Genomic DNA, 23,500 nt, shown 5'->3' with positions numbered 1-23,500 from the left:
CAATTGGTAAGCGCGCACTTCATGTTTAAAAAAAGGCAATTTTCAGTGCTAATACTTACCTTCAACTGCAGTCCCTGTGAATAAAACAGCTGAGGCACAGCAAATTGCTCTGCTGCACGAATCAGCTGTGCTCTAAAAAAAATGAAATAAAGCACAGGAAAGAACAGGCGCGTGTGAGTGGGCCCACATGCTCATCCGAGCGAACCAGTTCAAAGCCAGCTGATCATTGGAACGAGGGATTCACCCAAACCAGTCCGAACTGGGAAAATCCCACCCCTGGACTATGTTCTACTGCTTCTGATGTTGTGCTCAGGTTTTTCTGATTTCTATTATTCATGAAATGAAGAGTTTTGAGCATATGAGAAATGCATTTCTCATATATATCTGATTTAAAATGAGAGACAAGGAAATTTCAGCATACTTTTAAAAAATCATGCATGCAGGTTGAAGGTACCTTTGGTGAATAAGGAACATCTCTGCAGAGATGGATATACAGTTTATCAAATTATGCATCCCAGTGTACCATAAAGGAAGTGTTGCTTTCCTAATAGCCTATTCTTAGTAATATAAATGGCCAGTAACAGGCAACACAGGAATCCTTCCTGCTAGGTAAACATAGGGAAATCACCTTTCACAATTTTTTTCAAATGTTCATAAACACATCCTACATATACATAATTCATCTTGCAGTGTTCTCTTTTTCACCCTCATTCTTCAGAATCACTTTAATAAATGTTTAATAAATTTAAAGTAGAGAAAATGGGTATAATAAACTCAACAGAGGATTTTTTGATTTTACTTGGAAAAAAATATTATTTCTTGACATTATTTCTGCTGAATTTTCTGGTGAAATAATACTTGCAGAGCTAATACAGTTGTGTCTTTAAAATTGGGGTGAAAATTTTCAGGATGGTGGACTGACTCCCATTAATTGAATAAGCAGATTCTTATTCTTAAACAGATTCTAATGGAATACAGTAGAAATTATGTAAAAGCAGGAAAAAGTAGTTGGCAGTGTCAACAGGCTTTTCAAATTGCTATAGCCATTATGTTGACAAATAACCATTTGGACATGCATGATGATTGTTGCATCCGTAGTTCTGTCACCAATTATTTATTTAGCTCCATTCAGTTTGGAACTTCATCCCTATAAAAGTGTTACATGAGCAGGTCTCATTCATCTTTTTTTTAATGGCTAGTGCATGTTATGGGTTGATTTGATGCCTTTTTATATTTCCAGGCTGTTAAAAATGATTCCTGGCTCTTTACCCTGGAAAATATGAAACATTATCAAAATATAAAAGCAACATAAAATGATTGGAAATAAAACAAAATGCACATAAGTGCAACAATGTTTTCCTAAATACTATCTTGAACAATTTAGACTGTACTAGCTTCTAGAAGGTCAGCAATGAGGGTTGCTGTTTAATATAGGGGTCGCCAACCTTTTGGACCTCAGGGAGCACCAAATTCATAATTTTAAATCCTGAAAACCACCAATATGAATTTTGATTAATGGTGACTTGCTGATGTTGGTGGGAAAGCCGGTCCCATATTCCAGAGCTGCAGTAGTCACAGGACTGGCCCTTTTGTCATCCTGGAGCAGCTGCTCCTCCACCCTGATGCACCGGCCTACCATAGACTAGAGGAGCTGTTCTGGGATGACCAAAGGGCCAGTCTTGTGACAACTGCAGGTCTGGAATATGGGACTGATTTTCCCACCAACATCAGCAAGCCACCCTGGGGTGGATTTCGCTCCCCTGCTGTTGGTCTTACCTTCCAGTTCCAGCTCACAGTAAGGTTTGCGCTTAGCCGAAGGATGGTGGCCAGTGGGTGGGTGGGCCATGTGGGCAGTGCAGCCTTGTGTTTCTGCACAGCCTGGATTAATTGCTTTGGGGGGAGTGCTTTGGGGGAGACATTTATCTGCAGACCACCAAAATTTTCTCACAGATAAACTATCCCTTAATAATGAGGAACACACCTGAAAAACATTGCTTAGTAGCCCCCACTTCCTTTACTCTCATGGACCTGAGTGGCAATCATTGAGCCATATAAATTGTTCTGCATATTTTAAGGGTTGGGGAAGTGTCATCTAACTCAACCCTTAAAATATGCAGGACAATTAAATATGAAGGACAAATCATTAAGCTATCCTTAAAATGTTGCTGTCCAGCTTTAGAACTCACAACTTCTGCAGGTGAATGATTCCATGCTTGTATGGATCATATTATGAGGATTTCCCCCCTTAAACAGAGTCTAGGAAATTTAAATTTAAATGCACAATGTGTGTTATAAATGCTTACATTAATACTGAGCACAAACTACCAATAAAGACCTTAACAAGGCCCTTGGGGAATGGAGAAAACAAATGGCCTGTACTCAACTGCATTGCTCAGAAATTCACCGTTCTTTGGGTTATTGCATTCTTCAATTTCTGCTCCCCAAACTGCTTCCTAAATATCCCTCTGTATTCATTTTTTTATATCAGGTCTCGAGAATTCATGTGCATGAGTGGATGCCAGCTGACACAAATTATTGCAGCAGTAGTACCGACTACAACAATGCAATGGGCTCTCCACCCAAAACTGCCATTTCCAAGCTTTCAGGACACACTTCACCTACTTGCCAGCTTGTTGGATGTTGTCCCCCACTACTTCCTCTTGGAAATTGGGAATAGTGAATTACTCTTCTCCCAGATGAATCAAGTAGCAGCTCTTCAAAATGATGGCCAAAGCCTTTGCCCTGCAAACAGATCAACAAAAGTCATTCCTTTCTACAGCAGTAAAGTTTGTAAGATGTTACTCCCTAGAAAATCAACTTATATCATTATTTCTGGTCCTACTTCTACAGCCACAAAAATAGCTCCTGACCATCTTCCCTATGGTCTGATATCACCAATTATGTGCCTGAATCCTGGTATCATCAACCTTTCTACAGCTGTCTATCTCATACATGATAATTCTTGATGGCTCATAATTACATTCCATATAAAGAGAATAAATATAACCAACAGAATCGCACAACAGCTTCATTGAACAATGTTAACAGGATTGTGACTAGACAGGTGATGAAGACTGCTTCTATACAGAGAAAGTGGTCTTGTGAGGACTTAGGCAACAAGCTGTATAGGCTTATATAATCATAACCAACTTTTTAAACTCCATCCAGACACTGGTAATCAACAGTGTCTAAAAAGCAATTCTGGCCTGATTCTGATTCACCAACATATAAACTGGTGTATTTTAGATCCACTACAATTTTCAAATTTTCTTCAAAGGCTGTTTCTTATAGACCACACTGCAGAGAGTGTGGTCATAAGTGTACACATCTTTATGTCACTGGTTTCTGTAACCAGTTTATTTTCTTATTGGCCTAGGACAGATTTCTCCAAAGACATCAGTACTGTCCCTCAAGGGCTGATGGGACAATACTCCATGGGTGTAATGTTATCCATGGGCATAATGTTATTGTTGTTAGCATTCATAATACTATTCATTAAAATAGTATATATTCAATTATTTTAATATAATACATATTTGATGATCAATCAACAATATGAAGCTTCATGAAGGGAACTATGGACTATTATCTCCCTAAACTGAAGACAAAAATGTGCTACAGAACTACAGAAGCAAGTAGAATTGAAAAGTTTGCCCATTATGACTATTGTTCTGAACTCATCGTTGTGTGTTCAGTTTTGTTTATGCTGCTGAATCAAGGTTGTCCTTATTCTTCTCCTTTAAAAGCTATGCATTTGATCTTACGGCCTTAATCCTCAAACTTGTTATATATATATTTGTTTTGGTTTTTCAGTTTCTTAATGAGAATTTCATTTTGACCATCTCTGGGAAACAAATTAACAAAGTTGGCATATACTTTCAGATCAGTGATAGATTTTAGTTTAAGTCTGGAAAAATAAATGCTTATCTGTTTCTTTTGAGTTTTGTTTCCCATTTTCTTCAAATGTTATTCTTGATTGTTTAGATCCCAGTGTTCTCTGTGAATGTTCCACTGGGATCTAAACTGTTAAGGTAAAATGTAAAACTGCTTTATTACATAAGAAAACATTGATATTGCCGTCCCTCATGTTAAGCATACAAGTTCCATAATGCATCACTGCACATTCCCCTCCCACCAGGTATAAAAAGTACTTATTTGGGGGGTTTGCTCTCTCTCTCTCTCATCTCCCCCCTGGAAAAATGATGTACCTAAGAGAGAACATAGATATAATGTTTACATTTCTACAATAAAAGAATTACTCTGACCATAAACATTTTTTAAAGTTAATTTTGGCTAGATCCATTAAAGGTTATTAACAAATTGGTAGCAGAGGATGGTTGCCAAATTAACTTGAACAAAACATGTTAGGATAAAAAAAAATATCATCAGAAAAATCCAGAATTAATACGAGAGCATTCACCAGACAAATGGCAGCTCAATTGACACCAAAGACAGCAATAATAGGAACTGCTTTGGATGAAGACCCACAACTAAATGCATCTATGCCATTCATGCCACCCAGGAATGAAACCCAGGAGAAAGACAAAATAACTGACAAAAATGATGATTTAAAATCAGCCCTACTCAGAATCATCAAAATATCAACAAGCAGCAAAGACCAGATTGCAGAATTAAGAGCACTCTTTCAAAATACAGACAAACCTCAAACTGAAGAAAGGCAAACAGAGAAAGAAAATAAAACTGCGAGCGCTGAACCGGTAAGTCCTTTGCAATCTTATTTAAACTTACCGGAGGCGGGAAAATATTCTGAGATGCCATTTTCAGACCTACACAGCTCAAAGCCACAGCTAATAAAAATGGCCGACCAATGACCAATCACTGCAGGAGTTTTGAAATGGAAGGCAGGAAAAAAGGAAAAAGATAACCCTGAAAAGAACGACGAAGGGAGAAATAGGCAGATTGATCACGAGTCTAACGAAATAGTTTGTGAAGATGGCTGGTCAGTTCTTCACTTGACAAAACCAACAACATCAGATAACAGAGAACCCAAGACTAACACTCAAAATGAAAGAGTCAACAAGAACTCTCCCTCAGAACAGGAAATCTCAAGAGCGATCAAAACACTCACAGCAGCATTTGGGGCTGCATTCACACCACCGACTCCAAGACAATCACAGACAATGAACAACGAACTACCAACAACCACAGGCAGTCTCCCAGCACCTTCAATCAACATTCCAAAAGCTCCAGAAGCGGCTGCAGCAATCACAGAAGTCACGTTCCTACTCAATGTATCTCCAGCAGTTATCTCCGATTTCCAAGCAACTCAGAAAGATTTCACAGCTCCATCTTCACTCCCGATGGCCTCACTGGCTTCCGCAGTGGTCCTAGTGTCTCCAGGGTACTTACTAGCACCACCAAGAGCTCAAACCTCCCAATGGGGATACCCAACGCTAGGAAACCCCTTCCTGAATCCAGCACAGCTTCAAGATGCTACAGCTCCCCAGTCAGGAATTAAGAACGAAACCACAGCTCCAGTGCAATTTTTTAACCCTTAACTTTCTGCAGCAGCTCTTCAGGGAACATCCACCATGGGTAACCAACATAAAATGAACATGGCACAAAATCAGAATATCATACATATACAGTCAGCTCCAGTCACCTTGCAAAAAAAAGGGACAGGAAATTTTTCGAACTTAACAGTGTGCCTACCAATTCCATTCTGCCAATTTGCACACATTCCAGAACATCAACAACAACAATTTTTGAACACCAATCCAGTCCAACACAACATCTTACCTAATGGTTTCCCCAAGCTATGTGCAACAGGTAATAATTTAATGGTCTGGGCACAGAAATTTCAAATTGCATTAATGAAGGAGAACGCCCTTTTTCTCATACTGAACCCACCCCAAAAACCATGGTCTATAGAGGTGAATTGTATTCACCATTGGGCATTTTGCTTAATGCTGAGTTCCCTCGAACCAGCCATATACCACACCACACCCAATGGGTCCACCATCTCTAAGATTTGGGAGAAGATATGTAACCTGTTTTATAGCAAAAATAGAAGTACTACTAGCAGAATATCTAAAGAGTTTCATTCTGCTAGATTGAGACCAGGAGTAAGCATGAGTGAACATCTGCTCAGCTTAAATGCCATGAAATCTGATCTGTTACAAAGGGGTGAGACAATCAAGGAGGGAAGTTTTATTAGTATTATAATTAATTCCCTCGACTCTAGCTGGGACTATTTTCTTAATCAATTGGATAATCTAAATTATGGCAACATTTCACTCGAAACATTATCAGGAAGGCTGGTGGCTGAGGATAATCTCAGAAAAGATCGAGCTTTGCTTCATAAGGAACACAGGGTTGTAAAAAAGAGTTAACTTTGTGGAACAGGTGTTACCAGAATGCGTTACTAGGGTGTTATACATGTGGTATGAGAGATCACTTTAAGAAGAATTGTCCTAAGGCCTTTAAAGGCAGAGAACCCATTAAGCATCCCCTGTCATACAAGTTATCAGAGGGAAAGGTCCAACTCTGGACAAAGATATCAAGGTAGACACCCCAGTAGCCAAAGACACGATGTAAACCCGAAATGTAGAAAATCACCAAGCCCAAGAAGGAACAGGAGATCCAGTCAGGAGAACAATAGGACTGACACTGATTCCGTGAATGGGATCAGAGATGTAGAACCGAATCTTGGCGTAAACATAAGGGAACAGTGTTGGTTAATTGACTCCAGGGCAACAGCACATACATCTTGCAATAGAGAGCTGTTCACCTTTTTAGACGAGGTGTTGTTTAACATTAAAGTTGCCAACCAAAAATTCGTGCAGGTAGTTGGGAAGGGGGATGTCCACATCCCAGGTCTTGGGAGAATCAAGGAAGTTCTGTTTACACCTGAAATACCACATAAAGTCCTATCTGTAATTAAACTAAGCAAAGGTACCAACATCGAGGTGTTATTTAAGGATGGCACCGTCCAACTTACCAATGATGGCAAGGAGGTAGGGTGGTAGTGACCGGTGGGTTATCTTATTTTATACCCATGATAAATACCACTGCACAAATCATAGCCAATTTATCAAATGATGGTATTAAGAATGGGAAGGAAGAGAGGAAAAAAGATGATAATACCAACAGTGACACACGTGATGGGGAAATAGAAGGGGAAAGTGATAATGATATTAACGATGTAAGTGTTGAAAATGTTGTAATCAAAACGAATGACTCAAAGCGTATTTCAATTGGTAAACCTTTACATTATAATTGTGCCCATATTTTGCATAGAAAGTTGGGGCATATTTGTTTTCCCGTTGTTAAAAAGATGTTGAATTGTTCTGGGGGACTCAAAGTAAACAATTGTGAAAATTATTTAGAGTGTTCCATTTGTAAGAATTCAAAGTCAAAAGAAAAACCCTGACCAAAAAAATCAAAAAAGAACACCATGCACATTTTTCAGTTGATACACATGGATCTAGTAGGCCCCTTGAAGCCCTCTATTGGCCACAAAAAATATTTTCTCACAATTGTCGACGACCATAGTAGATACGGTTTTGTATATACCCTCAAACACAAGGGGGAAACATTCACCAAGTTTAAAGAATTCTATAAGAGGGTAGAAATCCAACATAACATTAAAATGAAACACGGTTCTGAATTTCTTTCCAAAGAATTCAGTGACTGAATTAATAAACATGGTTTAATTCATTTTACAACTTTGCCATTTTCTGCTTTTCAAAATGGTGTGGCAGAACGCAGGAATGGTGTATTACAGACTATGGTTAGATGCAAATTAGAAGATGCCGGATTAAACTTTTCATATTGGGGAGAGGCCGTCTTATATTCAAACTATACCCTTAATAGAATATGGTCAAGTGTGATACAGAAAACCCAATACGAAATAATGTATAATCAGAAGCCCACACTAGCACATCTCCATGTTTTTGGGATAACTGCCAACGTACACATACCCAAGCAATTCAGACAAAAAGGAAATAAAGTATAAAAAACCTCAAATTTGTTGGTTGTGAACCAAAAACCAAAGCTTACAGATTCATGTATAAAAACTGGAGTAAGATCCATTCAAATGAAATAATAATTGGCAAAGACAGATTCAAAACTGATCAGAAACAAACACAACTTCACACACACACTACAAAAACAAAACCCAACAGAAATAGCATTAAGGTTAGGGAGTGGAAGGAAGGGCACCACATACTCAAAACCAAAGGTATAGATGAGTACAGTTCAGATCACTCATCGAAAAAAAATATCCCAACTGAAAACATACCAAGGAGATCACTAAGATCTAATAAGGGCAAAATTCCAAATACCTTAAGGGACTATGTGATGTCTATTGATATCACCATAACTACACCCAAAAATTATAATGACATATACGCACTCCCACCAAATGAACAGCTAAAATGGAAAGAGGCCATGCAGAGGGAGATGGAAAGTATTAAAAAACTAGAAGTTTATATCCCCTCAAAGGTTCTAGAGAACAAAAAAATTATCGGTACCAGGTGGGTATACAAAATAAAACCCTTAGAGGATAACCAAAATCTATACAAAGGAAGACTGGTGGCACAAGGTTTCTCACAAAAGTTTCCAGACGATTACATAGACACTTATTCACCTACAGTGAGGGCAGAGAGTGTTAAGACAGCCTTAGTCATATGCCTCAATTCTAAATGAACACGTGTATCAATTCGATGTACAAACAGCATACCTACATGCACCATTAGATAAGGAATTATATGTCAGAGTTCCACCAGGAATTGACTGTATTGAAGGAAAAACCTGGCTACTCAATAAAAGTCTCTATGGTGTGCGACAATCGGGTAAGAAATGGTACGATTGTTTTTCCAAAACTTTAAGACTAATAGGTTTCATCACCACATCAGCTGACAAATGTGTATTTATTAAAAGGGACAAGGTATATGTGAAAAAGTACTTGTCTATGTTGATGATATATTATACATATGCAGAAGTAAATTTAAATGTTGTCAATTCTCCAAAAAACTTCAAAAACATTTTTCATTGAAATCTTTGGGAAAAATCGATAAATATTTAAGAGTTCAGATTACCGAATCACATAGTGGTTTCATACTATCACAAAAGGAAAAGATATTAGAATTACTGGAGAAATGCAATATGTCTGATGCCAAACCATCATATACCCCCCATGCAGACTGACTTCCTAAAGAACATGTTTAATGATGATGAGGTATTTAAGAACAATACAGTTTATCGATCTACAATTGGTTCATTACTTTATATAGCCAATTGGACTAGACCGGACATAGCACTATCAGTCAACTTACTCTCAAGACACGTAAACATCCCAAAAATGTATCACTGGAATGCGATCAAAAGATTATTGAGATATTTGAAACACACCGCTGATGCAGTTTTGTTGCTTAATCCAAATACATCGAGCACACCTAGACTTTCATGTTACGCAGATGCCAATTGGGCTGGAGATGTCAAAACACGAAAAAGTACTTCAGGGTATGTTATTTTTCTGAATGATAGTCCTATCCACTGGTATACCGGAAAACCAAAACTTGTATCAACTTCAACTACAGAAGCCGAATTTGTTTGTTTATCAAATGCTGCAAATAACTTAATTCGGTTCGATGATTTATTGATGGACATTTGGAAAGAACCTTCATACCCCATAATCATTCAGGAAGATAATAAAGCAGCAATAGATATATCCAAGGGCGATGCTATAGGCCACAGATCAAGGCACATCGACATTAAGTACAAGCACGTAAGACAGTTGTCAGAAATTGGATTCATAAAAGCTGTGAGACTAAGGAACAAACTGCAGATTTTTTGACCAAACCTCTTCCCTCAAAACAACATTCATACCTAACAAAGAAACTGTGTATAATTATATAAATGGTGTATGATAATATCTATGTTAATGTTCCCTCAATGATCAATCAGTTCGACCTTAGAAGGGGAATTGTTAAGGTAAAATGTCAAACTGCTTTATTACATAATAAAACATTGATATTGCCATCCCTCATGTTAAGCATACAAGTTCCATGATGCATCACTGCACATTTCCCTTCCACCAGGTATAAAAAGTACTTATTTTTTTGGTTTTGCTCTCTTTCTCTCATCTACCCCCTGGAAGAATGATGTACCTAAGAGAGAACATAGATATAATGTAAGTTTACATTTGTACAATAACAGAATTTCTCTGACCATAAACATTTTTTAAAGTTAATTTTGGCTAGATCCATTAAAGGTTATTAACATAAACTTTGTAACTTTTGTTGGCCAATGTTTATGCAGGACTTCTGTAAGGGAAGAGGTTAAGATGGCAGTCAGAAACATACAATGAAATACCCACCCTTTTCTACATGCATACAGTGTTCATACATGTATTGGCCGTCTCCGCCTCTCATGACCGCCGCTGCAGCTCGCCCGGGAGCTCCTGGGGACTGGAGAGAGAGGGAAGAAAACCGAGTGCCGGCCGAGAGGATCGCTGGGCGAGAGCGCTCCAACTGTGGCTTCAGCTCGAGCGCGCAACTTCGTCGTCTCTTCTCCATCCAACTCCGAGGAATGAAAGCTTTCCAGGCGGATTTGGCTCTGCTCTGCTTCTTCCTCGTCAGCCAAGGAATTGCCACATCCACTATCCAGACTATTGAGATTCAGTGGTGAGATGGTGAGATTCATCCCATCCTTGCAGGGCAGTGAGCACTGGGAGATGTGAGTCTGTCTTCAGAAGTTTGCAGCCAGGGTGTGAAGCAGACTACTTCCCCCTGCCGCCCCACTTCCCTCTTCCTCTTCTCTCTTCACCAAATTGCTAATCCGGACTCCATCTTTTAAAAGGACAGTAACTTTGGACTCCCAATAAGTAGGGAAGTATTGTTATAACTGAACTCCTGTGAAGATTGGAAGCAATTTTATTTCCTGTGATAGAAGCAGAAGTATATTGAAGCCAGGAGTGATAGAAGCAGAAGTATATTGAAGCCAGTAGTGAATGCTCAATACAAATCTGAGTCTACACAGTTGAAAGTGTATTTAGTTAACTAGGAGGGCCCAGAAATCTCATTCATCAAGGGAAAACAAAAACAAAAAGTTTCCTGTTGCCTCCCTGTGAATTGTTCAGTTTGTCTCTGCTGAATCAAAGTCTGCTTGCAAAAAGGAGAGAAGAATAGTTGGTTTCCTCTGTTCTTAGAAGTGAAGCCCTTTCCTTCACTTGGATAAAAACCCTTTGAACATCGTGTTACAACCTTTTGTTTACAGAGTAATAGCAATCTGCTATTACAAAGAGCAATAAATTCCTCTCATTCAGTCAACTACAGCTGCTAGTAAAACAATTAACACTTTCCTTGTAGACTCTTAATACTACCTCATTACTTTAATCAAACACTGATTAATTCATTACCTCAAAACTTACAACTTTTCTACCTCATCACCTATATCAACGATTAGATAATCAATTTCTATAAAATATTTTATTAATGGTTTAATTGATTTATTATTTTAATTGATTAGTGTGATTAGAGTGTTTAGTGCAAATAGTGTGATTACTGACTAGTTTAAAAGATCAAGATTCATGTAATTTAATTGAATAGTAAAATCAATGATTTAGTGAATTTAAATGAACAGTGTGATTAATGATTAGTGTAATTAATTGATTAGTGATTAGAGTAATTAATTGATTAGGCTGATTGTTGCTCAGGAATATTATCTGACTAGAGAGATTACTGCAATTGATTGTTTGATTTGATATTGGCTATATAGATTTCCCAAAATTGTTCCTTTAATTAATTCAATCAACGTACTATCTTAACAAACCTACCATGCCAAAAAGAAAATCCAACGCCAAACCACAACTTAAAGAGAAGATAATCCCCACCAATGAACCACAAGACTCCTGCACATGCCTTAAATGCTACAAAATCTAAAGGATAATGAAAACTCCATCAAATGTTCTCTGTGTAAAAATACGCTCATCATGACTGCTTGGGATTACCTGAGCAAATGATTCAATACCTAGAATCATCCAATGAGTTTCCATATCTCTGCAAATCATGCAGACCCAAACTGGATCTGTCTAAAAGAGTTGATACCATTGAAACATCCCTTAACACCATAGTAGCATCCCTGGACGCTGTAAAAGAAAGAATATCCAACCTTGAAAAAAAGACACAACGCAAAACCTGAACATCCAATAGCTACAAACCACATCTCTACCCAACAACCACAACCCAATCCAAAACCCAATCCACAAATAAACACAACCCAGACAAATATTGATATCCCAATCCTCATCAGAGAAGCCGTTGAGCGTGAACGGAAACGTCCAAATGCCATCTTATTTGGTCTAGAGGATATCAATGACAATGATGACATCACAACTGTCCGAAACATCATCAGTGATTATCAAGCATCAACCATCTCCGCTGATGAAATACTTGACATTTCCCCATTGGCGAGAGCTCAAAAACAGAGACGGCTCTGTGGCCCCACGCTTGTGCAGGGTCATTTGCAAAATGAATCAAGCAAACGTAAATTCATTTACACTATAAATTCACTCGCCAAAACCAACACCAACCATAAGAACCTCCGTTGTCGCCCTGACCTAACCATACAGCAACGTTCCCGCTCCCGTGTACTCCGCACTGAACTCAAAAACGTCTAGACAATGGAGAGAAGGACCTGTACATTGACTACCATGCTGACTGTATGAAAAGTAAGCCACACAACCCGCAACTCAGCTTTAACCCTCAACCACAACCCTACCTCAACCGATCCACCATCACCCAAGACTAGGCATGCACGCCCCTAACTACCTCAATTCCAACTACTACTGGCCTTAAATGCAAACTACTCAATGCAAGAAGCCTCGTGAATAAAATACCTGAATTTTCCTCCTACTAAATATGGCTAAATTCGACATTATATTTGTCTGTGAAACATGGCTCAATGCATCTCTCCTGACTCCATTACCACAGTAAGGGACTATCGTGTTTACCGATCATATTGTGAAATTGTAGAGGAGGTGGTGTTGCTATCTTCTATAAAAAGTCCTTACATCTAAAAAATATCCAAGTTACCCAGGAGCTTGTTCTTCCTGAGACCATCATCTGTGAACTATCCTTAAATATCAAAATTCAATTCTTACTATGTTACAGAGCACCTGATTATGACATCGAACATGTAAACAAGCTAAATACATTACTAACATGGGCTGCATCCTGCCCATACCCTTTTATCTTTCTTGGTGATTTCAATCTACCTCATATTGACTGGACCCTAAATGAATGTACAACTGAAATCATACACACAACCTTCTACAATGCTATTACAAATCTGGGACTGGAACAACTAGTAACCAACAACACTAGACTAAACAACTGCCTCGATCTCATCTTCTGCAATAGTTTGAATTTAATTTACGGAATACAAACTAAAGAACCCTTTTCCAGCAGTGACCACAATATGATTGACTTTTGTCTCAACATACGCCCACACAAAAATCACCACAATGATGTAATCCCCAATTGTAACTTCAAAAAGGCAACTATGATCTTATAGACAATGATCTCTCATCCCTTGATTGGCAATCTCTATCACTGGATGCAATACTGTTGAAGACCATTACAAAATATTTTTACTTGAAGTCAAAAGAGTCATCAAACTATATGTACCAACAACAACTCCCAAAACAAAACAAAAAGCAGATTACCCATAACAATAAGGAAACTTCAATCCAAAAAGAGATCACTCTGGCGGAAAAACAAATCTGGTCACGTTGCCAATTTCAAAAGCCGATACAAAAATTTATGCCACCAGATAAAGACCGAATGCATCAATTATCACATTAAACAAGAGGAAAACCTTCTAAGCACCAATTCCACCCGTGCTTTTTACAATTTTGTAAACAACAAACTAAAAGACTCAAGGTCTATCCCACCCTTGATAGGATCTGATGGTAAAGACTGCAACGACAACACCACTAAAGCCAACATCTTTAACACATTCTTCAGCTCAGTATTTGTAAACAGCAATGGATCATGCTCAGTATTTCCTAGCCATACCACAGATAACAACAATGATCTAATACATATCGATTTTACAGAAGACAATGTTGAAAAAGCACTACGCAATCTAAAACCATCTCTATCTATTGGACCTGATGGAATATGTGCCTACTTCTTAAAAAAGCTATCCACTGCCATAGCCAAACCTCTAAGCATAATCTTTGAAAAATCTTTCAGGACCAGCTCCTTGCCTAACCTATGGTCACAAGCCACAGTCATCCCCATCTTCAAAAAGGGAGACCCAAGCCTAGTTGAAAATTACAGACCAATCTCCTTATGCTGCGTCACCTGTAAAGTCATGGAATCAATTATTAACCAATCCATCATCCTCCACTTAGAGACAAACAACCTACTCTCCAATAAACAATTTGGTTTCAGAAAAAAACTATCCTGTAATCTGCAACTCTTACACTGCAAAAACATATGGACGACACAACTCGACCAGGGCAAAGCAATAGACGCAATCTACATAGACTTCTGTAAAGCCTTTGATTCAGTGGTACATGACAAACTACTCCAAAAATAAAATCCTATGGTATCTCTGGACAACTGAATAACTGGATAGAAGGATTCCTGGCAAACAGACAACAAATGGTCAAAATTGGGAGCGTCCTATCAAATTCTGTACCTGTCAATAGTGGTGTCCCCCAAGGCAGTGTTCTAGGACCAACTCTCTTCATACTCTACATAAATGACCTCTGTGATCATATTAAGAGCAATTGCGTTCTTTTCGCTGATGATGTAAAGCTGTTCAATACCACAGACAATACTGCTACCCTACAAAAAGATCTTGACTATGTATCTGAATGGTCAAACAAATGGCAACTTCAAATCTCAACAAATAAATGCTCTGTCTTACATATTGGCAAAAAAATCAGAAAATAAAATACAAGCTGAATAGTCAAGATCTTGTTGATGACCCAAGCTCTGTAAAGGACCTTGGAATACTCACCTCTAATGATCTAAGTGCTAGAGCCCACTGCAACTACATAGCCAAAAAGGCATTAAGAGTTGTTAACCTAATCCTACGTAGCTTTTTCTCTGGTAATATCACACTACTAACCAGAGCATACAAAACATTTGCTAGACCAATACTCGAATACAGTTCATCAGTCTGGAACCCACATTACGTATCTGATATTAGCACAATTGAGAAAGTCCAGAAATATTTCACAAGAAGAGTTCTCCACTCCTCTACTCGTTGTAGAATACCTTATGCCATCAGACTTGAAATTCTAGAACTAGAAAACCTTGAATTACGCCGTCTTCGGTCTGATTTGAGCATGGTATATAAAATCATACATTGCAATGTCCTACCTGTCAATGAATACTTCAGCTTCAACCATAACAACACAAGAGCACACAATAGATACAAACTCAAAGTTAACCGCACCAAACTTGATTGCAGGAAATACGACTTCAGCAATAGAGTGGTCAATGTCTGGAATACTCTACCCGACTCTGTAGTTTCTTCCCCAAACCCCAAAAACTTTAACCTTAGACTGTCTACTATTGACCTCACCCTTTTCCTAAGAGGTCTGTAGGGGGCGTGCATAAGCGCACCAACGTGCCTACCGTCCCTGTCCTATTGTTTCTCTTATTCTTCTTTTATTTTTCTTATATGTACCCATTTCATGTATTCACAACTATGTATACACTTATACTTATTATCTTGTAAACAATTGGCAAATCAAATAAATAAATAAATAAATATAAATAAATAAATAAATAAATAAATGTAAAACAAGGGGTCATTTTGGTTACACTATTGCAATTACCAGGCAACCTATGTGCATTGACAACATAGTTGCCTGTATACGATTCCTTTAAAATGTAAAATGATAAAATGTATGGATGTTAGACATCAGACAAATTTAATACCTGGATAAATGTAAAGTAAGGGAAGCTTTTTCACTTTTAGAAGGGGAAACACAATCTACTTGCAATAAGAAAAGTCTTGCTGGGATTATTTTATGAGAATGAGAGTTTGTTATTCCACAGCACTTCATGCTATGTATGTTTTCTGCTATTATTACAACTGAAGTTTTAAACATGCAACCAAGAATGGGGAAGATCCCAGTGGCCCTAGAAGTTAGAATCTCTTCACCTTTTATAGATTTTTCCCAATGTGACAGCAGATTGATGTGACAAGATAGGCATTGAAATGGAGAATCAGGATTTTTTTGTTTTCCTCAAGGTTACTTATGATGTGTCCTACATCAAGACATCAATTCCATAGAATCAGATTATTGACTTCCTGTCACCATGACAAAAATATTTGGAAAAATGTGCAAAAAAATTATTTCTTGGCACTGTCAAAATGTCACTGACTGACCTCTTCTTCTGCCCCTCTAGCTATATACTAATGAACCTGTTTCTTCTTCCAAAAAGCTATATTCCTTTTATCAAATCCACAACAGTTTGTGGTGATGTACATCAACAGAGAATATTATTTGAGATTCTATATCGAATTCAATTTTCCCATTTTCTTCAAATGATATGTTTGATTCTTGATTGTTTAGATCCCAGTGTTCTCCAAGAATGTTCCACTGGGATCTAAACATTGTAATTTTTGTTGGGCAATGTTTATGCAGCATTCTGCAAGGGAAGAAGTTAAGATGGCAGTCAAAACCATGCAGTCAAAATCCCACCCTTTTGTATATGCATGCAGTGTTGTTACATGTAAATCAAGGCTTTGATTACACAAGTTACATAACAGGGAAATCTAGAACACAAGAAAAAGCTTGCTTGTACAACACCAGATTTTCACCTGAAGTTTAACAACATCAGCATTTCAAAATTAGAGCTGAATGAAGACTCTTGTGCATCCTTAATTAGGTTTCTAAAGACCTATCTGGGACCTAAAAAGCTCTTATGTTTCTTATTTTATTAAGCAGCTTTCATTAATTAGTCAGCAGGCCTAAGTAACTGAGTGCAAAAGCTAAAAAGGGACTAAGATGGCTCTTGACACAGTGACTTTGATCTTGCTGTATATGTATGTGTAGTGCATAATTCTGAGACCGATATTGGGAATGTCTGTTGCAAACCAACATTCATATTAATAGGCATTGATTAGGTCTAACAACAATAACACAAGTGAACCCATAATCCAGTTCAGGGAAGATGCTAAAGCGTTCCAAAAATTATTTCAGGTCATTTCCCCTTCAGCACAAATGGTATGAATGCTGAGATGGTGAAATAAAAGATTGCTTCAGATCCTACTTTTCCAAAATTTTACAGCTTATTTGTAGCTTTATTGAAATGCTAGCTGCTTAATATAAAGACAGTTTTTGTAAGTGTTGTTTCTGCAAGTAGCTGAGATTGAGATGCTGTTTTTCTTTGGAGCAAACTCCGGAGGACAAAGCTTCAATCAACAAGATGAATGAACTGAACTACCTAACAACTAACAGACACCACATCTTCACCAGCAGATCAACTCTGCCAGGATCATGTAACACAAAGCCCTCCATGTCTTGTATATTTAACCCAGAAGGAAATGATGCAGTGAAGCTCTGTGATGGGTACAACTTGATTTAGTTGTCTCTGCTCCCCATTCAAGCTGTAGTTGTGAAACAGTACTGCAGATGGAAACAAGAAATGCGACAGAAACCCAGTTAAAATGCAAATGAAATGAATGTTTGGTAATGAAGCAGCCATTTAAGCTTGGAACTCTAATGACCAAAGTAATAAAACGTGTATGGCATATTTTATGTACCAGTACCTTTTTTGTCTTTATACACAGTTAGATGAAAGTCTTTGGAAGTAGTAATAAAGAGTTTAGATTCCTCTTGCCACAAATGTGATGAACTGTGTTTTTGTGCGTATTTATCAAGAGATATCTTGGGTTTCCTATCTCTATCCTAAACTAACCTGAAGACTAGACAAATCATGTCCTTTCCATTTTGCTTGAATGTGGAATATAGTATTCTGATTACAAATTATTTAATTGATGGATTAAAGCAGATAATTTCTCATTTATACATATTTTAAAAAGCCAACTGGGAATAAAAGTGGCTTTTTAAAGATGAGAAGGTGGCCTTTCCTCCTGCCTAGATTTGTTTGTCCATTTCTTTGCATTAAGGAGGGAGCTGATTTCAATCAAATGTTCTATTTTTTTACCCAGATTTAATTACAATTATCCTAATTTCTTGACACTGGCTACCCTGCAGTCTACCTGGCTGACAGGAACAGAAACCTTAAATACTTTGGAGAATACCTTGCCGGTGCTACATTACATAGGATATTGCAGCATTTTTTTTCCAATTCTGCGACAAAGATAAAATTAAAATTTAGCAGTGGCTTGGGAATGGATATCAAGTAATTATGGAAAATAGGGGACCAGTTTTATGTAGTGGTTAAAGCACTGGCCTGAAAAGCAGGAGACTGTGAGTTCTAGTCCTGCCTTAGTCATGAAAGCCAGCTGGATGACTCTCTCTGTGTCCAATTCACCTCACATGGTTGTTGTGGGGAAAGTGGTAGGAGGAAGGAGTATTAAATATGTTTGCCAACTTAGTTATTATAAAAATAATAATAAAGGTGGGGTTAAAAGAAATCTTTAAAAAAATAGAAACCATCTTCAGGGCAGAATTCTGAGATGATTTCTGAAACAAAAAAAGCCTGATTATAACCAGAAGAAGTGGTACAATTGGTTATAATTAACTTTAGTGTTTTTAGTGTTACTTTTTTACAAATAATTTCTGAGGAGGAGTGTTTGAAATTTTGTAAGAACTACCTTGTTTCTGCTCTCTAAAGTTTTACCACCATTAGTTTTGTAGGTAGCTATTCTCTTCTCTTCTCATGATTCTTCTTGGAATCATGACAAACACAAAACAATTTTTACAAGGCATTAAAATCTAATGATCAGAACTGTTCTTTCTTTGTAAAGTGTTTAATGCGAACTAGCAAACATTCTTATTTATTTATTTATTTTTGCCAAAACTGTAGCAGCTGCAGAGGGAAAAGAAGCCAAGTTACTGACATGGAGATGAATAAGTAAACAGAGATTTAAAAAGAAAAAAACCCACAAAGCCCTAATGTAGTAGATTGTTGCTAATGGATGAGTAATATTACAGTTTTCATAAAATGTGTGACAAAGCTGCTATCAGTTTATGCTAGCATCAAAAACTAAGTTAGTACTTAGCTTTGAAGCCCTTTGATTAATTTTAGACCATATTCTCTCTCCCTCTTTATATCTGTGTGAGTAAATGTACCCATATAAATATTCACTTTTTTCCCACCCTACCATCAGCTCAAATATAGTTGGATTGTTTGATCAAAAGAGATATCAATGTTTTCTCAAACTGAGAATCAAACACACCAAAAGGAATATGATTACAACTTTGGCTGTCTAACTTTACATTTAATCTTGGCAATGATTGACTGAAAACAATTGCAATTTTGCTTAACCTGCCACACTCTCTGAGTTTGCTACTATAATGTGTTACAGTGGCAAGTATTAGACCAAATCAAGTAGACATAGTGAACTTAAATTTCTTCTCAGCCATGAAAACAGACATATTGATTTCTCATATAAACTGATCAAGAAGTCAAAGTTAGAAGTATTCTTAGAAGTCATCCAGTCCATCCATCTAAGGAGGATCCAATAGATCAGGGATGTCAAGCTATATCACATTTTTTCCCCTTCGCTAAACCGGCATGTGATGCAGCATCTGGTCTGCAGACCATGAGTTTGACAGCCCTGAAGTAGATCATCTCTGATGGATTACTAATCAGCCTTTGTTTGAAGACTTTCAGCAAAGGAGAATGTATCACTTCGTGTGTCTATATAGCCAGATTCCCAAACTTTTTTGTAGTTTTAACCCACAGGTTGTGGTTTTAAGGCAGTAAATAATCTCCACCCCTCTCTACTAATCCTTTGATATTTTAAAACTACTATCCTATCTCTCCCTATTTGGTTCTTGTTCTGGATTTATATAACCAAATATTTAGCTATTTCTTATTCAACTTGAATTTTAAACGATCACTCATTACCTTGGTAGCCCTTCTCTGAATTTGCTCTGATTTGTCATTGTCCTTTTTGAAATGCGGCACCCAGAAGAAGACACAAGATTCCAAGTTGATCAGGATAGAGTAGAGTAGAACAATGGCCTTCTGGAATCTAGACTCTGGACTCTTGTTAGTGCACCCCAAAATAAAATATTTGGTTTTTTTAACAGCTGCATCATTTTGTTAGCTTGTTGTAGTGAAGAACATTCTTTACACATATTCTACTATGACTCTTTATCAGAGGTGGCATTCAGCAGTTTCTGACCAGTTCTGGAGAACCAGTAGTGGAAATTTTGAGTAGTTTGGAGAACCAGTAGTGGAAATTTTGAGTAGTTCAAAGAACTGGCAAATGCCACCTCTGACTGGCCCCACCCCAATGTATTCTCTGCCTCTCGAGTTCCAGCTGATCAGCTGGGTCTTCTTTTGTTGCCCTGCATAGGAGAACAGAGCTGGAAATCAGCTTAGTGGGTGGGGAGCTAATGGGGATTTTGCAGTATCCTTCCCCTGGAGTGGGATGGGAATGGAGATTTTATAGTAATTTTCCCCTGCCATGCCCACCAAGCCATGCCCACCAAGCCACACCCACCAAGCCACACCATGCCACACCCACCAAGCCACGCTCACAGCACTGGTAGTAAAAATGTTTGAATCCTACCACTGCTCTCTGTGTCTGGTACATATGCAATAGTACACCTGTGTCAAACTTCTAGAGTCAGCATACCTGATATTCTAAAAAACAATGCAACATGCTTTGCATTATAAATAATCTCTTGTCCTTGCTTGTGTCTTTTGAAAATGATTTCATCATATTTCTGAATGTATTTAATTTTCCTTTATGTGCTTCTTATATTAAAAAAAAAACTAAAAATGTTCAAGTGAAACTATTCTGACTTTAAAAAATGTGAATGCAGGCTGAATATGCAGCAAATTCTATCAGGAGGTTTATTAATCTGAAAATAAAAAGCCAATTCCTTTGCTTCTGTCATTTCTTTGTTCTATATGACATGATTCCATTTCGCCTCAGTTCTTTCCATTTCCCTCTTAACGGGTATAAAACAAAACTGATAGAGAGGAAAAGCCTTAATCCTTCATTGCAAGTGGTACTGAATAAGCAAAGGGACACTTTTATTTTTCTTGAAATAATTTTTATGGAACAAATTTTTAACATAGTAAAATCCATAAAGGAAAATAAAGGTAATAAAAACAGTAGATAGTGAAAAAAATAGAAAACAAGAAAATAGAAAGGAAAAGAACAATTATAAAGAAGCCACCTCTGATCATCTTGACAGCAGTTATAAATATATTTATATTTTGCTCCTCATCTCTAAAGTTACATAATAATTTTCTTCTTTCCATAAGCTACCCTTTCTAATTTTCAAACCCATAAATCACAACTTCATTCTTCTCTTTTTTCAGCCAAAAAAAAAAAAAAGTCCACAAGGAGTTTTCAATCATTGTTAAATAAGCAAAGGGACACTCTTGTGAATTATTTCAATAAGTGAAAAGCCTATACTGAGATATTGTGAGAGACTTATGATGCAGGGAAGTAAGCAGTCAACAGAGCTGGATTCAGAGCTAAAAGATAAAAATTGTTTTGTGCCTGGATATGCATTTATAGTTAGATCTAAGTCATGCACTATGAAAAGCATCCTAGTAACACCGATAGCAGAATTTACATAACCTATGGATGTTTTCCTCAACTTCTATTGCATTCCCAAATAACATGTTAAAAATAATAATACTTTAGTTACAGTGCACTGCTAATGAACATTGTTAGGAATATTTTTTCCCCAGATGACCAGTATAAAATTAAATTACCTCTCAAAATTGGAAGAGTAACATTTTTGTCTTTAAGATATGGAAATTAAATCATAATTAAAGCAAAATATATATTTATCAGCAATTGAGATATAACTGACATTTCTCTGCTTATCTTTTTTTAATATGTTTTGTTCATACATTTTTAATGCCAATAAAAAATTCCATATGTGTCTGGAATTATCTGTTGTCTGGGCACAGTCAGTGTTAAGTAGAGATACAACATTAATCATAATAGACATATCTCTTCTTCTTGAATGTCTCAAGTGATGGCGCTCCCACAACTTCTAAAGGCAAGCTGTTCCATTGGTTGATTGTTCTCACTGTCAGAAAATTTCTCCTTATTTCCAGGTTGAATCTCTCCTTGTTCAGTTTCCATCCATTATTCCTTGTCTGGCCTACAGGTGCTTTAGAAAATAGCTTGATCCCTTCCTCACCGTGGCAGCCCCTCAAATATTGGAAGACCACTATCATGTCTGCCCTGGTCCTTCTCTTTACTAGACTAGCCAAGACCAGTTCCTGTAATCGTTCTTCATGTTTTAGTCTCCAGTCCCCTAATCATTCTGGTTGCTCTTCTCTATACTTTTTCTAGAGTCTCAACATCTTTTTTTATAATGTGGTGACCAAAAGTAGATGCAGTACTCTAGGTGTGGTCTTACTAAGATCAATAGTAATATCAATATTAATCACAATTTCTATGTTATCTTAAGAGTTTTCCAAAATCAAACCATCATTAAATCCAATTGGAAGGAATGTGAATATATCCATGATGGACATTTGGAGACAGAGCTAATCAGTACTAGCTTTACAATCTCTATTTCTTGCCAAAAACCTGTTGGTGCATTTGTAGATATTTGAGATCCTTTTTATACCTAACTCCCAACTGTTTCACACATACACTACTGTTTGACAACAGCTCTCAATTCTAGTTGCATTTCTACTTATTAAATTGTTGAGGTTTATTTACTAATAATGCTTTTGGTGTGTGATTTTTCCTTTAGAAACAACAAGAGAGCAAGAGAGAGAACCAGTTTGGTTAATGCATCAGGCTAGATATCAGGAAATCAGGTAGTAAAGATGTCTGGATGACTTAGGGCCAGTAGCTCTCTTTCAGCCCAAATCACCTCACTGTTGTTGTGGGGGGAAAAGAAAGGGGAAGAAATATTAGGTATGCTTCCCACCTAGAATTATTTATAAAATAATATTTTATATTATATATATAATATAAATATTTTTTTTATAAATTTAGTTTACCTAACAAAAACAAAGATCCATTTTTTAAAAAAAAGCTGGGTTGAAACAGGTGCTTGTGAAGAAATGAAACAACCAAAATTAGTTACCTTAATCAATGCTTTTTTTTCTTTTCAAATGTTTTTACAAAGCATACATGTAAAAACAATATAAACTAACAATCAAAGAAACAATAAAAAGTAAAAAAAAAAAAAAGAATAGGGATGGGAGTGTGAAAAAGTAAAAAGGAAAGGAAAGGGAAACACAAATATATACAAAGAATGACTTCCAACATCTTCCAAGGATATAAATAATGCTTAGTTTAAGTTTAAGGCTACCAAAAATGCTTAGTTTCTTAGTTTAAGACTACCAAAAAAATGTCCATCCACCCCACACCCCCA

The sequence above is a fragment of the Notechis scutatus genome, chromosome 3 (assembly GCF_049901735.1).
Source record: "Notechis scutatus isolate UNSWTSFEM ecotype Mainland chromosome 3, rNotScu1.2, whole genome shotgun sequence".
NCBI lineage: Eukaryota > Metazoa > Chordata > Lepidosauria > Squamata > Elapidae > Notechis > Notechis scutatus.
This window is presented reverse-complemented; position numbering follows the sequence as displayed.